The sequence below is a fragment of the Saccopteryx bilineata genome, chromosome 4 (genome assembly GCF_036850765.1).
Source record: "Saccopteryx bilineata isolate mSacBil1 chromosome 4, mSacBil1_pri_phased_curated, whole genome shotgun sequence".
Taxonomy (NCBI): domain Eukaryota; kingdom Metazoa; phylum Chordata; class Mammalia; order Chiroptera; family Emballonuridae; genus Saccopteryx; species Saccopteryx bilineata.
Genome location: NC_089493.1, coordinates 103,003,877 through 103,020,615, shown reverse-complemented (window position 1 = coordinate 103,020,615; position 16,739 = coordinate 103,003,877).

Below are 16,739 nucleotides of genomic sequence, written 5' to 3'. Positions count from 1 at the left end.
CATTTAACAGCAAGAGGTCTAGATATTTTACAGATTGTGGTGGACCACAGCTTCCATTTCCTCCTTTCTTCTAATCTCATAGTCACAAGTTTTCCACAATTAATACAAATATGTATATCCTGCCTTCTTGACCACAAGTTTTGGCACAATTAATATTGTACAAATATTTATTTCCTGCCTTCTTGACCACAAGGATGGATCTGAACTTAATTTGGGCAAGTGTGATAAGGTATTTTTGGAGGCTTCTTGGAGAGGTTCTCTCTCTTTCTCTATTCCCCCAAAACATTTTACAGGTGAAAAATAGAGAAAAAGCAGAATTCACCGGGAGTATAAGTAACAGAGAAATTACCTGCAGGCATCTTAGGAACCATCCCCAGATCCAGGTGAGGCAGCTTGGCTAATGTTTTCCATTCCAGGCGTTTACAGAGTTGTACAACATATACTGCAATCCAAATGTGGAACATTTCCATCACCACACAAAAGACTCCTCCCTCTGTCCACTGGCTGTCAGTCAGCTTTCCCACACCCAGCAACACTGATCTACTTCTGGTCTCTAAAGATTTGCCTTTTACGGCCATTTCATATAAATGGCCCGATACACAGTATAGCTTTTTATTTACTGAGCACATGTTTTTGAGGTACATCCATGTTTTAGCATGTATGAGTACTTCCTTTTCATTGCGGAATTGTGTGCCCATACATTTTGTATTAGGAAGTAAATATACCACCACCGCCACTTGGAAAACAAATATTATAGTGGTCTTCTGGTTATCTTATTCTAGAATCAGTCAATATTTGCACCAGGCCAACCAGGGAGTATTGATTTCATTCCCTTTACTACCTGAGTGTCTTTGGGACAGAAAGACACTTAAATAACATTTGTGGGCTGGGAGGTTTTTAATTCTTGTTTTCATGGCTGCTTTAAAGATTTAATCCCTTGGCCTGACCTGTGGTGGCACAGTGGATAAAGCATCAACCTGGAACGCTGAGGTCACCTGTTTGAAACCCTGCATCTGTCTGATCAAGGCACATATGGGAGTTGAGGCTTCCTGCTCCTCCCTTCTTTCTCTCTCCTCTCTAAAATGAATAAATAAATAAAAATCTTTTAAAAGATTTAATCCCTTTCATGGTAGAGTTGAGTGACCCTTTTCTTAGATACTCACTAGTAATCCAGCCACCATCCCTGGTATTTTCCTTGGGTTCAAGGAAATTTCAAGTGTTAAAGACAATTAAAGCTGACTTTTTATTATTGTTTATTTAATGGAATATCAGGGAGAGATAAATGCCCTCAATTAGGCTGGATGACAAATTGTCATGATGCTATATAAATTAGGGAGAGTGCAGGTCCTGGAAAAGAACAAGCTACCACTCCACAGCTCAGCAGGTGGGTGCCCAACGGCAGAGGGTGGATGCTTCAGAACTCCCGCAGGGCGCCGTCCTCCTGTGATGTAATCTCACGGAGCCATTTGGCAGGGTCAAAACTATGCAGCTCTTTCCATGATTGATCCTGAGCTGTGACTGTTAAAAAATACAGGAAATACCTGATTGAGTTTCATGGTTATTTACCCAAAGATATATTTTGTTTTGAAACATTTTGTTAGACTCTATTTATTTTTCTGTTCTGAAAGGTCAACCAAGGAGGGTGGGGAGTAGGGATGAGACTTCTCATTCTCACTTAGTTTGTACCTCATGCTCGCATAAGTGTATTGAAGGGAAGAAAATAGCTGAGTTTAAGAGGTAATTGCTTCTGCTGTGGAAATATCTGAAGAGAGAAAAAAATCAAAGAAATCTGGGTATGTCTGGCTTAAAAGACAAATTGTTAAAATTAAGAGTTTTATATTCAATTGGGTGACATTTCAGGGTATTGTACTCCTAAGATGCCTGGCTAGTTTATCCTGTTTTGATTAAGAGTAGTTGATATTCAAAATTTAGACTAACCCCTACAGAGCAGAGGAGTCATAATGAGGGTCACCTGGGGAGCCTTAAGAGGCACTGCAGCCAGAGTCCCGCCCCAGAGTCCAATGTAATTGGTCTGGGATGCAGGTGAGGCATTAGAACATTTTAAAGCTCTCCAGGTGATTCTAATGCACTGCAGGGTGCACAACATTTAGCTCAACGTTAGAGGTTAAGCTAATTTTTAATTTTTCTTTCATCATCCTACTCTTGAAATTTCCCTTTAAAGATGTTACTGTGTTTCCCTGATAAAACACAGAAGCATCTCCTGACCTGGTTGTTTAGAACAATCTTTAACAGAAAGGTTGAAAACTCAATTTCAAAAAGTTCTCCTGAACTGTGCCATCTGGTCACATTTCTAACTTCATGCAGAAAGGGCTGGCATTGTGAAGGGAGTGAGCTGCCTCTAAAACCGATCGCCTGGGTGGCATCTTCAGGCTTCAGGATGCTGCTGAGGGCCCTACAACACTTTCTCTGGAATGCACGGTTATCTGATTGGATTTGGCTCATTACCTCCCTAGATAAGTGCTTAGTTTAGGGGTCCCTTCTGTTTTTACCTGAGTATGAATCAGTGTTACACTGAAATTTTTGTTTTTGTTGCTGATCTTTGTTTTGTGTGTGTGTGTGTTTTTTATTTGTTTGTTTGTTTGTTTGTATTTTTCCGAAGCTGGAAACGGGGAGAGACAGACAGACTCCCGCATGCGCCGGACCGGGATCCACCCGGCACGCCCACCAGGGGCGATGCTTTGCCCACCAGGGGGCGATGCTTTGCCCCTCCGGGGCGTCACTCTGTCTCGACCAGAGCCACTCTAGCGCCTGGGGCAGAGGCCAAGGAGCCATCCCCAGCGCCCAGGCCATCTTTGCTCCAATGGAGCCTTGGCTGCGGGAGGGGAAGAGAGAGACAGAGAGGAAGGAGAGGGGGAGGGGTGGAGAAGCAGATGGGCGCTTCTCCTGTGTGCCCTGGCCGGAAATCGAACCCAGGACCCCTGCACGCCAGGCCGACGCTGTTGTTGTTTTTTAAGGAATATCACTTATCCCCACCCCCTATACCATTTAAGCTCCACTGCAAGCTGTTACTTCTCTAGTGCAATACCCAGTAACTGGGTTTATTTCAATGGCAGTGACCTTAAAGTGAATTTGTTCTCTTTCAGGAAGTGTGTGTTTTTTCTGCAGTATTACCTAAGTTTCCACGATCAGTTATAGAGCACAATGAGTTTAGAAACTCCGATCACCTAAGTTATTTAACACACAGTGATGTGTAATATAGGTCTAGTTTTTGGATTCTCTTTCATTGTTCACATCTGATATTAAGCAGATGCGTACAGCTAGCCTTTCAGTTTTTTATGATTTCTAGCTACAAAATAAATGTTCTCTGCGTCTGAGGAGTAAAGATTTTAAAAGTTGGTTCTGAGATAACCATGTGACCACTAGCAACCATTTCCTTTTTCTGGGTCTCAGTTTCCTCTCCTACACAGTTCAGGGACTTTCCACAGGCCACATTCTGTGACTGAGAAAATGCTCCTGGGCTTCAAGGGATGTACTCGTTCCTGGGATTTGGAAGGCCTTGGGAACACTGGCACCCGTCCTGTCTATCCACTTCTCTCCACCAGACTACGGGCTGGCCCATCTGTCCCATATTTTAACAAGAAATAATGAAGGTCAGGGTGCCACTGGAACGTCCCTGGGCCTTCCCTCCTAAGCAAAAACCATAAATTTGTTCTACAAGGCCCAGCTTACATCCCATGTGAGCTCTCAAGGTCAAGAATCTTGCTCTCTTTTAATGCTCTGTGCCTGGTTCCCAGTGAGGTGTCTAGCACATAATAGACACTCAAGAAATATTTGTTGAATGAATCAATTAGTCATTCTGTCTTGTCATTTGTTACCTTGTATTGATTTTTAAAACCTTGTTCTTTTATAACAGTTTTAAGTCTACGGGAAAATTGGTAGTCCCTCTCCACCCCACACCCAGTTCCCCCTATTATTGACACCCTGCATTAGTATGGCATAGCTGTCACAATGAGTGACCCAATACTGATACACTATTATCAACTAAAGTACATATACAATCAGATTTCCTTAGTTTTTGCCTAATGTCCTTTCTATGTTGCAGGATCGTACCCAGGATACTACATGACATTTAGCATGACTTCTTAGAGTCCACTCAGCTGCCACACTTTCCCAGATTTTCCTTAATTGGACGTGTTGATCAGGTATTTCTCAATTGGGATTTATCCGATGTTTTTCTCTTCATTAGACTGGGGTTAGGAGTTTTGGGGAGGACGATCAAAGAAGTGAAGTAACATTCTCATCACATCATATCAAAGGTACATACTACCAACATGACATCACTGTTGATGTTGACCTTGGTCACCTGGCTGAGATAGTGTCTGTCAGCTTTCTGTACTGTCAAGGTACTCTTTGTCTCTCCTTTCACGCTGCTGTCTTTGGAAGGACATCACTGTGCACAGCCCACATTTAAGGAGTGGGAGGTCATGTTCAACCTTCTTGAGGCCATAGTGGCTATATAAATTATTGAGAATTCTTATGCAAGGGAGATTCATCTCTTCTCCCCTATTTATCTGTTAACTGTTTTGCTTTTTATATGTGGCAATTCTTGTCCAAAAGGCTGTAAGTGCCTTGAAGGCAGAGACTATTCCGTATGCTCCTCTATATTCCCCATGACTTATGCAGTGCTTTGGGGTCCACAGTAGATGCTCAGTCACCACTGTAAAAGGATGGCTCATAGCTTTCAGTGCTGGGAGTTTTCTGCTGATGGTCTATCCTTCTTTTCTCACTGCGAGATTTGGGCTAGTATGGCGAGGTGTAATCAAAATGCCAGTAGGAATAGCAATCCTGACATTGTGTCAAGCAAACTCTTCATACATGTTCTCATAGAATTTTTAATATACTTTTTTTTTTTTAGATTTTATTTATTCATTTTTATTAGAGAGGGGAGAGAGAGAGAGAGAGAGAGAGAGAGAGAGAGATAGATAGAGAGAGAACAGGGGGAGGAGCAGGAAGCATCAACTCCCATATGTGCCTTGACCAGGCAAGCCCAGGGTTTTGAACCGGCAACCTCAGCATTCCAGGTCAACACTTTATCCACTGCGCCACCACAGGTCAGGCCTCATAGAATTTTTATAACATACCTATAATAAGGTGGATATCATCCTAAATTATAAATGAAGATACTGATGTCAAGATTGATTAAAAGACATGTCCCAAGTCACATAGCAAGAGCAGAGCCAGGATTCACACCTAGGTCTCTAAAGCCACGCCCTTACCCACCAGGCTGTACTGTATTTTTTCTCATAATACCTAAGTAAAGCCACAAGAAAGGTTTAAATAAATGCCAGAAGGTGATGAAAATGACAAGGGCTATGAGAATATGAAAAAAGAAAAAAAATGAATCACTGAATGGGAACGGCAGGTGAGATCTTCCAGGCACGTGTGGACCAGGATAAGGTGGTGTATCCTCAAGAGAGGTACATGTTCATAAGTCAACACAGATAATTAGAAAACATGATTATATACTCTAAACACAAATGCAGCAGGCTATTCACATATTCCTAAAACTGAGGTCAAATAATAACTTCTAAAGTATATTATATGGAGCAAAAGCCTAATGTGATTCAGTTAATTTGTGAGGTAAGTGGGCATTAGTGCTGATCCCAAACCCTTTCCTCCAGGGGTCCACTCTAGCAGTGACTTTTATAATATACATATGGAGGGATTATTTATTCTCCTCTTCCTCTGGAGATGTGTGCTTGATTTGTGGTGTGCTGGTCAAATGATACTGGCGGTAGTGGTTATGTGAAGTCAATGATTTAGTTAGCTTGGTTGAGCCATAATAAAATATCTGGTACATGTATGTGGTTCTGGGGAATTATAGATTGATAGTGTTGCTAAAATGCGAAGTTTACATAACATTTTCTATTGGAACAAAGAATATAAGCTGAATGCAAAATGTTTCCAAATAATTCTGTGTAGCAAAGGTCAATTCCTTCATTACACATTAATTTTAAAAAGTTGTGGAGCGTGTGAGAAAGCTCTTTGAAATATGCTATAAATAAACTGAATCATTTAATAGGTCTTAATTTCATCCCCCTTTTTTAGCTTTTCTGTTCTGCTGAAGTAGTATTTTCATATTACATAATAATTGTTGAAGATATTTTCACATCTTGTCAAATCTAAGCTGCAATAAAATATAAGACACATTACTAGTAATGTAATTTTTGGGGAGAATTTTTATAAGAGTTTATTTGAGCCAAAACTGATGACAGTTGCTGGGAAGCAAGATCTCAAATGCTCACACTAATGTGAATTTAAATAAAAAAATACTTCTGGATAAGCTATGCTCATTATAAGATAAAGGTTAAATGTTCAGAGATGTTAAAGTATGAATAAAATGTGCATAAATGACATATGTTATTACTAATTCTAAAGGATATATATATTTTTTATAATAAATAGCTCATATAAAAATATTTAAGCCTTGTAAGAGGAAAGGAGAAATACATTAAAAGACAGAGTTGCAGTTACGTTTAGCTTTGAGTTTCCTGAAAAGTTAAACAAAAAGAAAAGAAAAAAAAGAAAATTCATTTTACTATTTATTGAATGATTAAAAGGATTTATTCCTCTTGGAAGACCAACTATTTTCTGGAGCTGAATTATAAAAAAAATTGCTGATTTGAGCATATATAAAGAACTCTAGAAAATGTTGCAAACATTGTCTACAACATTTTTAAAGAAGACATAGAAAGATTTTCCTTTTTCAACATGAATAAAATATTTTTTGATAAATTTTAAAAGGCAAAATGACATACAACCTTTTATAATTTAGAACATAAGATAAAAATCAGTTTTTACAGAGAAGGGTAAAATAAAACCTTCTAAAGAAAATTAGAGTACAGCAGTTTTTAAAAAAGATTTTCTTGATTTTACAGAGAAGAGGGGAATAGTGAGAAGTATCAACTCATAGTTGCTTCAGTTTAGTTGTTCATTGCTTGCTTGTTGTATGTGCCTTGACCGGGCAAGACCAGGGTTTCAAATTGGTGACCTCAGCATTCCAGGTCGACACTCTTTCCACTGTGTCACTACAGGCCAGGCAACATTTGTTTTGACCAAGAATATACTTAATGGGCCTGACCAGGCGGTGGTGCAGTGGATAGAGCATCGGACTGGGATGCAGAAGACCGAGGTTCAAGACCCCGAGGTCGCCAACTTGAGCGCAGGCTCATCTGGTTTGAGCAAAAGCTCACCAGCTTGAACCCAAGGTCGCTGGCTCCAGCAAGGGGTTACTTGGTCTGCTGAAGGCCCGCGGTCAAGGCACATATGAGAAAGCAATCAATGAACAACTAAGGTGTTGCAACACGCAATGAAAAACTAATGATTGATGCTTCTCATCTCTCTTTGTTCCTGTCTGTCTGTCCCTGTCTATCCCTCTCTTTGACTCACTCTGTCTCTATAAAAAATAAATAAAAATTTAAAAAAAGAATATACTTAATGAAAAATTATTTTATTTTACCTTTGAAATTAAGAATACATATTTTTTCACAACTTTATCTGCTGCCAAAAAATAAGAACAGAATTCTCTTGAAATCACAAGATATATGCTAATGTATTTTTTTAATTATTTATTTATTCATTTTACAGAGGAGAGGGAGAGACAGAGAGAGAGAGAGAGAGAGAGAGAGAGAGAGAGAGAGAAAGGTGGGAGGAGCTGGAAGCATCAACTCCCATATGTGCCTTGACCAGGCAAGCCCAGGGTTTTGAACCGGCGACCTCAGCATTTCCAGGTTGATGCTTTATCCACTGCACCACCACAGGTCAGGCACTAATGTATTTTTATATCCACCCACCTAATGTTAATTGGTTAGGTAAGTATACTCTGGGGAGATAATCTGGTGATAGGAAGGACAAAGCTTGAATTCCTATCTTCATTATAGAGTGTGCCATTATTTCCATTTCTGTTTTCTAAAATGGTTGGCACGTAACATAAGGTCTCTTCAGGATACTATCAATTTCATTTGTTTTTTTTTGTCAATGGAATTAAAATGTCTTAGGTATGTTTAACCAATCTCAATGTGGCTTCTTCTGTAAATCCTTGGTTATAGGACTTCTCTTCAGCTAGTCTTCAGTTGGTTACCCACGTTGATTGTTCTGTATTTTAGTTGTAACTGAAGTTTGGTCCTGGGAGGAGGTGAGTGTAACTGCTGACATCTTAGATCTCCCTGACATGAAGACATTTTCATTAACCATTTCTTCAAGCTCTGAAAGCAGAAAGTATAAGTGAAGATTTGGCCAATCTCTTTAGAAAGTTTATAATGAAATTTATGTAAATTGCTTAGTCAATATTTCACACTAAAGAACATGTTTAATAGGAATGCTGCATCCAGTATGACAAACATAGCAATGAGATTTGCTGAGCTTTATATTACCCAAAAAAGCCGCAATTATTTGAAATTTAATTGGTACTGAAAGTCATTTTCATAAATAGAAGAAGAAAAGCACAAATGTAAGCTGTTTTTAGATAGAGCTATTAAGATCAATAGTCTTTTAATTGTAATAAAAGCTGTCACATGACCAAATCTAATTCAAATTATACATTAAACCCAAGAATTGCATTTTGGGTTTTAGTTTTCTTCCTTTTTAAAAAATTGCTATGGAAATTTTCAAACATAAGCAAAAAATAGACAAAATATTATAGCAAATGCTCTTTTAAATCTATTACCCAGCTTGACCAATGATCAATTTATGGCCATTTGTATATTTGTCATGCCCTTACTTTTGAAGGAATTATTTTGAAAGAATCTCAGATATTATCATCTTTACTCTCTAGAGGTCTTTCTCCAAGATAAGGACCCTGAATATAAGCACATATTACTATTATCATATCTAAAAACTAATTCCTTAATGCCATAGCTACTTAGGGTTTACATTGCTTAACTTGTCAATAAAAATAAGGTTTATAACTATCTGATATGTCTCAAGTCTCTTTTGATATATAGTTTTTTCTTTGTTTCTTTCTTTTTAGTGTGTGGCAGAAACAGAGAGAAAGAGAGAGAGAGAGATAAGGACTGACAGGAAGGGGGAGAGATGAGAAGCATCAATTTTTCATTGCGGCTCCTTAGTCTCCTTACTTGTTCATTGATTGCTCTCTCATATGTGCCTTGATGGGAGTAGAGGGTTACAGTAGAGCGAGTGACCCCTTGCTCAAGCCAGTGACCTTGTGCTTCAGGCCAGTGACCTTGGGCTCAAGCCAGCCACCATGGGATCATGTTTATAATCCCATGCTCAAGCCAGTGACCCTGCATTCAAGCTGGTGAGCCTGTGTTCAAGCTGGATGAGCCCGCACCAAGCTGGCGACCTCAGGGCCTTGAACCTGGGTCCTCTGCATCCCAGTCCGATGCTCTATCCACTGCGCCACCACCTGGTCAGGCCTAAATGTTTCTTTCTTTTTTTTTTTTTTTTTGTATTTTTCTGAAGTTGGAAACGGGGAGGCAGTCAGACAGACTCCCGCATGTGCCTGACCGGGATATACCCAGCATGCCCACCAGGGGGCGATGCTCTGCCCATTTGGGGCATTGCTCTGTTGCAACCAGGGCCATTCTAGCGCCTGAGGCAGAGGCCACAGAGCCATCCTCAGTAACCGGGCCAACTTTGCTCCAATGGAGCCTCGGCTGAGGGAGGGGAAGAGAGAGACATAGAGGAAGGAGAGGGAGAGGGATGGAGAAGCAGATGGGTGCTTCTCCTGTGTGCCCTGGCCGAGAATCAAACCCAGGACTCCTGCACTCCAGGCCAACGCTCTACCACTGAGCAAACCGGCCAGGGCCCTAAATGTTTCTTCTTTTTTTTTTTGTATTTTTCTGAAGCTGGAAACGGGGAGAGACAGTCAGACAGACTCCCACATGCGCCTGACCGGGATCCACCCGGCATGCCCACCAGGGGCCATGCTCTGGCCACCAGGGGGCTATGCTCTGCCCCTCCGGGGCGTCGCTCTGCCGCTACCAGAGCCACTCTAGCGCCTGGGGCAGAGGCCAAGGAGCCATCCCCAGCGCCCGGGCCATCTTTGCTCCAATGGAGCCTTGGCTGCGGGAGGGGAAGAGAGAGACAGAGAGGAAGGAGAGGGGGAGGGGTGGAGAAGCAGATGAACACTTCTCCTGTGTGCCCTGGCTGGGAATCGAACCCGGGATCCCTTGCACGCCAGGCTGACGCTCTACCACTGAGCCAACCGGCCAGGGCCCTAAATGTTTCTTGATGGTGTCATTAAACATGTCCCTCTGTCCTCTGTCTTTGTTATACATTTGGGAGTTAGCTATAGAGGCTTGATCAGACTCAGGTAATTTTGTTGTTGCTCTGTGTATGTTTGTGTGTGTGTACTACTTTATAGGTGACAGTTTGTACTTTGAAGCATCAGGAGGTATAAGTTTCCTTTGTGATGTTAGTTGCCATTATTAATGATTGTCTTGATTAACTTATTGTTGTTCAAAAATGGTGACATTCTTAATTTTTTCTTAATTTTTGGGGTGGCATTGGTTAAAAAAATTTAAAAAGTTTCAGGTGCACAATTACAACACATTATCTGTACGCTGTATTTTGTGTTCACCACCCCAAATGAAGATATTCTTGATTTTAGCATTCTTCATTTATTAGCTGGAATACTTCTAAAAAAAAGAATCCCTTTATTTGGTTACCATGAGGTACAAGTCATCTAAGAAATGCAGGATGTTCCAATTTTAACCTTTATTAACCAATTTAAAATAATAGATTGACAGGGGCTTGGGAGATAGGGGAATGGGATGTTGTTAAATAATGGGTATAGGGTTTCGATTTGGGAAGATGAAAACATTCTGGAGATGGTGGTGATGGTTGTTTTAACAATGTGAATATACTTAATGCCACTGAACTACACAGTTAAAAATGTTTAGCCCTGGCCGGTTGGCTTGGTGGTAGAGCGTCGGCCTGGCGTGCAGGAGTCCCAGGTTCAATTCCCGGCCGGGGCACACAGGAGAAGTGCCCATCTGCTTCTCCACCCCTCCCCCTCTCCTTCCTCTCTGTCTCTCTCTTCCCCTCCCGCAGCCGAGGTTCCATTGGAGCAAAGATGGCCCAGGCGCTGGGGATGGCTCTGTGGCCTCTGCCTCAGGTGCTAGAATGGCTCTGGTCGCAACAGAGCGACGCCCCAGATGGGCAGAGCATTGCCCCCTGGTGGGCATGCCGGGTGGATCCCGGTCAGTCTGTCTGACTGCCTCCCTGTTTCCAGCTTCGGAAAAATGCAAAAAAAAAAAAAAGTTTAAGATGGTAAATTTTATGTTATGTATGTAGTACTACAATGAAATTTAAAAATAGGTTGGTTCCGGCCCTGGCCGGTTGGCTCAGCAGTAGAGCGTCGGCCTGGCGTGCAGGGGACCCGGGTTCGATTCCCGGCCAGGGCACATAGGAGAGGCGCCCATTTGCTTCTCCACCCCCCCTTCCTCTCTGTCTCTCTCTTCCCCTCCCGCAGCCAAGGCTCCATTGGAGCAAAGATGGCCCGGGCGCTGGGGATGGCTCCTTGGCCTCTGCCCCAGGCGCTAGAGTGGCTCTGGTCGCGGCAGAGCGACGCCCTGGAGGGGCAGAGCATCACCCCCTGGTGGGCAGAGCATCGCCCCTGTGGGCGTGCCGGGTGGATCCCGGGCAGGCGCATGCGGGAGTCTGTCTATCTCTCCCTGTTTCCAGCTTCAGAAAAAATAAAAATAAAAAAAATAAAAATGAAAATAGGTTGGTTCCCTTGCATCTTTCAAAGTTGACTGAGTTAAGTTTTGTCTCTTTTGTTTTAAGTATTATGAACTCATGGATGTTAGCATATTTGATATATTTTAATCAGTTGCAAATATTGTCCTCCTTCTTGCTCAAATTGGCTCATTTTTGGTCTGTGAGACCTTTTCTAGTTGGCTCCTGAGTCCCTTTGACATTGACTCTAGTAGTCTTTATAGTTTTCTTCCTCTCTGGTATAAAATGTTTCAGGCTCATCTTGGAAATTTCCATGTTCCCAAGACATGGAACTAGCTAGTTATCTAAGGAATTCTGGTTCCTTTTAGTGGAAAATTGTATTTAGAGACCATAATCTAGGTGCTAAGGCTACTCATTGACTCTGGGTTGGTCATTGTTCCTAGGCCTTTTAGTGGATTAGGTAGGATAATTCTTTTTCTATGAAATACCTCATGGTGTTATGTGGGTACTTTTGATTCCGTCTCAGGGCTACAGGGTACTTACCTAAACTCATTGACTTTATATCTTTATTGTTTTTCAAACATACCTAAAACCTCAAAGATGCTACTCGAATTACTAATTTGATATATCCCATAGTGCCTGAAAATAATTTTAGAATAATAATACTTCAATACACAATTTAAGATTTATTTTTTGATTGATACCATCATTGGGCATTATGGAAGTTTATCTGTTTTTGGACAAGTTGCAAACAAACACCCCAGAAAAAAAAAACAAATAACAAATAAAATAAAGATATGTATCTGTGTGTAATACTAAGTTTAAGTGAGCTAAGTAAGACTATGTAATAAATAAATCTATAGAAGCCGATACTCACCCCATTTGTATCAGCATGGCACACTTCTTTGGCCAGTGAGGTCACAAACTACTGTGAGCATATGAAGTGTGAAAAGTGCTGAGTATTGAGTTTGTAAATCAGCCTTTCTGAACTGGATTTCAGAAAATAATCTGAGAGACCATTTCCTCAATTCTTCCAAGTACCTTTCTATATGCAAAGGACAGAAGTTGGTTCATCATACACAATGGGTGCTTTAGAACATTAGGGCTTGAGGAATAGATTTGGAATAGCTGCTGTAGATTATTCTAGTGATGTAAGATTAAAGGGACATTTGCTAGCCTAATCTATTCCTACAGAAGGTGAAGAAAGTTCTCAGCCATTCTGATTTGTTTTTTGGAGCAACACATTTCCTCTGTCTAAAAAATTATTTTGGTTTGTGGCCTGATTGAGGTGGTCATTTCCATACTCAGTGATGTTTATTTGCTTGGACCTGCTAGAACCCGAGTTTAAATAATCCCACAGTGATGTGTTAATCATGTATTACTATATTTGACAAACTGAAATTTTGCTGTTGGGTGTTTGTTTGTTTGAGTTTGAGTTGTTTTCATAGACTCCTTCCAGTCATTCTGGTAGTGAAGTTGGCTTTTTATTTTTAAGATTTGTGTGTTGGTGGTGCCATTTTGCCTCCTTGTATGGAGATGAAGATGTTAGACCAGTTCCCTCAGAGATAAAAACATGTTCCCTCAGGCATCAAATAAAACTCAAACATTAAATGTACTAAGAAGTTGCTGAAAACATGGAATTAAAAAAACTCAAGAAATACCATCCTTGGCTTCATCTTCCCTGTTTTTCTAGGTACAGTAACTGAGATTCTAGTGACCCATCGGGAACAAATCAGCAACAGAACTGAGGTGTGAGAGAGTGTCTCCTTTAACTCCCTCATTTTACAAAGGAGGAAACAGATCAGGAAAAGTTACTAGTAACATTGGAACTATCCTGAGTCCCTGGGGTACTTTCCAATGTGGCTCACTGCCTCCCACTGTGCAGAAAGCTCGGTTTCCTCACAGCACTAAGGACTGCTGATTTTCAATAGATTTGGGTCCCCATTTCATGGGCAGGTCAAGAGTGTGAAACATACACAGGAGGCTGTTTAGTAAACGGTCGCCTTTTTGTGTTAGGCCACTCTAAAAAGATAACAATATAGAGAGACACTTGCTTCTTGGGGGATAACCTCCAAGTCCACAAAAATGAGAACATTCTCATAATTGTTGCATTTTATATTGCAACAGAGAAGGTTAAATGTCCCCCTTCTCCTCAACTGTGCCCAGGAACTTGTTTCTTGCTCGGAGAAGAGACAAGACTGGCTGCTGTCAATCGCTATATTCTCAGTGTCTGAGCCTCCACGTCCTCAACAGTATTAACTGTGGGTCGGCAGGGGCAGGTGCCATGCTGGACTTCGGAATCAGTGGTGAGTGCAACAGATCCTGCCATCAAACAGTGCATCAAAGAATGCATCATCCGTTGCACGGGAAGGAATAACCGAAAACTTTTGTTAGTAAGGAAGGTTTAGCAGCCCTCATTCCCAGGAATTCTTGTCAGATCTATTCCAAATCCCACATTCGCGACGTATTTCCTTTTTTTTTTTTTTTTATCCTTAGCAGACAAGGAATACATATCATTGCAGACTGTTATTAGCTTATCTATTTGTGTTTTCTCTGGGGTAGGGGCTTTTGTTCTTATTTTTTCTTTGTTGTTATTTTGTTTGTTTTTACTTTTCTGCTTTTCTGTAATCTTTGCAGCTCTGCTCTCTCGTGTCTGCCATGTGTATGCTGTGTAGCTATGTAGCGGTGAGACACTTGCCACGCTTATATGGTAGACATAAATAAGATCCATGTTCCCTGAGGAGAATGAACTCAAAATGGATATTTTACAAAAAAATCCTTGAACTCAGGTATTTCCATAGAAACAGTGGGGTTTGACTTAGAATTCAGAAGAGACGCAGAGTATAAATAACATCATTTAAATTTTTCTCACATCTGTTAATTATTTATCTTTTCTACAATCCTATGAGTTGCAAGGACAAGTATAATTAGCTTTATTTGGCAGGTGGAAAAGATGCAACACTAAGAAACTGTGCTGTATAAAGGATACATAAAGTGTTAGGATGGGGTCAAGCTGAGAGAATAGTTATGTAGACTTACTTAGTCAACATACTGTACTGGTTTCTGTTTTTCTTATATTTGCATGAAATCATGTAACACTGACTGTAGTGTGATAGAGGAGGAAAGAATTAATATGTCTAACATATGCATATCAATCATTTGACCTTCCTGCTCACTCCCTGTCTCAGAGTCCATAATACGACCTGTCCTGGTGTGCAGCAGACCTAACCTGATGACCCTTCCCACCCCCAGCCACAGATGACTGGCCAAGGACAGACACATACAACAGCGGGCTCTTTCTCTTAGAAATTTGAAATTGGTGTACGGGAGCGACTCAGCGTGATAGTAATGGCTCTTGAACATGGAAAAGGTAAAGCCAGGGCTGACCCAGGGACAGATTAAGCTAGGAAAGCTGGTTGTGACAGTTAGAAAACTAAAACAAGTGAGCATTCACTTTACAGCTAAGCTGTACTTTTCTGGCTGGGGAATACTTGGTTTTCATCTAATCAAGTCCCTTTTTGCTTAAGTACCTTGGGTGGGTTTCAATTCCTTACAACCAAAGGAGCCCCAAGACCCAATCAAATGATTCATTGAGGCAAAAGAAACTCATTTGTTTTTTTAGCAAGAGAGAGAGAGAGAAAAAGACAGAAAGACAGGAAGGGAGAGAAATGAGAAGCATCAACTTGTATTTGCAGCACTTTAGTTACTTATTGGTTGCTTTCTCATATGTGCTTTGATGGGGGTGGGGGGCTCCAGCTGAGCCAGTGACCTCTTGTTTAAGCCAGCAACCTTAGGCTTAATCCAGCGACCTTGGGCTTTAAACCAGTGACCTTTGGGCTCAAGCCAGTGACCATGGGGTCATGTTATGATCCCACGCTCAAGCCAGTGACCTCAGAGTTTGAAACCCAGGTCAATACTCTATATCAAGGGTTGGGAATCTTTTTGGCTGAGAGAGCCATGAATGCCACATATTTTAAAATGTAATTTCGTGAGAGCCACACAACAACCCGTGTACATTACGCATTATTCAATAAAAAGCTGATGTTGTCCCAGAGGACAGCTGTGATCCAGCCACCCGCAATCATGAACATGAGTGGTAGGAAATGAATGGATTGTAATACATGAGAATGTTTTATATTTTTAACGTGTTTTTTTTTATTAAAGATTTGTCTGCGAGCCAGATTCAGCCATCAAAAGATCCACATCTGGCTGGCGGGCCATAGGTTTCCGACTCCTGCTCTATCCACTGTACCACCACGTGGTCAGGCAAAAAATAAAAGTCATCTTAAGAGGTTTGTCCTGGGCTTTTTCTTTTGGAGCAGAGATTGCATTTGTGTCAGCGGTTCAGCCTTTCCAGTGGTATGATAGAGTGTTCATGGTCTTCTGTAGACAAGGAAGGAGAGGAACTTTCATTATTTAAATTTCTTCAGCCTGACCTGTGGTGGCGCAGTGGATAAAGCATCAACTTGGAATGTGAGGTCACTGGTTTGAAACCCTGGGCTTGCCCGGTCAGGGCACATATGAGAAGCAACTACTATGAGTTGCTCCTTCTCCCTTTCTCTCTCTCTCTCCTTTCTCAAATCAATCAATAAAATAAAATAATAAGCACACAAAATAAAACTTCTCCAGCACTGGGAAGTTATTCTTCTGCTTCTTCAGCTGATTTTAGATCTGTAGGATTTGAAAGGAAGAACTATGCCATGATTCTCACTGCCAGAGGCTTTGGAGCAGCCTTGAAGATGGTGATGCTCAAACTCCCACGTGCCCCTAGGGGACAGCAGACTTCCTTCCTGAGCTGGGTTACACCTTAGGGTTTCTGTTGGGCAGTTCAGAGAGTCCCTGCCAGCATTTCCCCCACTCCCACTCCCTGCCATCTGGGCTTATTAAGATCCTAGAAATTGTAGAATTCAACATCTCCTTCATTGGTATTTTATTTCTCAAAAAAACCCAAAAAACTTTGGAATGCAGTGTCACCCACTAAGCATGTATTGTCTCCAATAGTGGACATTGCGGTTCTCTTCCCTTTCCCTGTTGTGTACAACCTCTCTGCTCAGTCTCCCCAGTTCTGCACACTGATG